The sequence below is a fragment of the Lucilia cuprina genome, chromosome 2 (genome assembly GCF_022045245.1).
Source record: "Lucilia cuprina isolate Lc7/37 chromosome 2, ASM2204524v1, whole genome shotgun sequence".
NCBI lineage: Eukaryota > Metazoa > Arthropoda > Insecta > Diptera > Calliphoridae > Lucilia > Lucilia cuprina.
Window position 1 is genome coordinate 66,492,327 of NC_060950.1, and position 1,286 is coordinate 66,493,612.

A 1,286-nucleotide genomic window follows, 5' to 3' on the forward strand; every position below is an offset into this window, starting at 1 on the left:
TCAGTTCTAGTTCAGTTCTAGTTCAGTTCTAGTTCAGTTCTAGTTCAGTTCTAGTTCAGTTCTAGTTCAGTTCTAGTTCAGTTCTAGTTCAGTTCTAGTTCAGTTGTGATTTTTAGTACAACTTTTTATTAAATGTATTTTAATGAATAATTTCAAGATATGGATTACAGATGTAATTCATACATCATACAAACATTAATCTTTAAAAAGTATAAGGAGTGAGATCGAAAAATTCTTAATGTTTATAAAAAAGAAACCACTAAACTTATAGCTTAATTTTTTTTCTTATTTGATTCAAATTATTATTACAATTTACAAAAAAAAATATTTTTATAGTTTTAATCACTAGTGATGAAATTTTGAACCCTTTTCGGAAACCCTTCCATTAACGTTTTTATAGTGCTTTCTGTCACTTTGCTCGAACATGTAGTCCATCTCCGTTTAAAATCTACCACACTTTTGGACAGCTTTTTTGTACTCTTCAATTCTCTTTTAATTGAAGAGTAGTTCTAGTTCAGTTCTAGCACAGTTTTAGTTCAGTTCTAGTTCAGTTCTAGTTTAGTTCTAGTTCAGTTCTAGTTCAGTTCTAGTTCAGTTCTAGTTCAGTTCTACTTCAGTTCTAGTTCAGTTCTAGTTCAGTTCTAGTTCAGTTCTACTTCAGTTCTACTTCAGTTCTAGTTCAGTTCTAGTTCAGTTCTAGTTCAGTTCTAGTTTAGTTCTAGTTCAGTTCTAGTTCAGTTCTAGTTCAGTTCTAGTTCAGTTCTAGTTCAGTTCTAGTTCAGTTCTAGTTCAGTTCTAGTTCAGTTCTAGTTCAGTTCTAGTTCAGTTCTAGTTCAGTTCTAGTTCAATTCTAGTTCAGTTCTAGTTCAGTTCTAGATCAGTAAAGTAAAACTAAATTAGAACTGAACTAAACCTGAAGTAAAACTGAACTAGAATTGTACTAGAATTATAATACAAGTGATTTTTAGTACAACTTTTTAATAAATGTATTTTAATGAAATATTTTGAAGTATGGATTACACATGTAATTCATACATCATACAAACATTAAGCTTTAAAAAGTATATTAATGGTGAAATATTTAAAACCAAAAACTAAGAAAAAATAAATAAAAATATATTTAAATATATTAACATTTAAAAGTACTTATCATAATGTTTATTTCTAGAAAACAAAATAAAACCGGCTTGCAAACTTAAAGCGAAATATATTTAAAATTCTCCAAAAAAAAAAATCTGCAGATTCAAGAAAAAAAAATCAACTAAAATTTTGTTTAGTAAATAAAC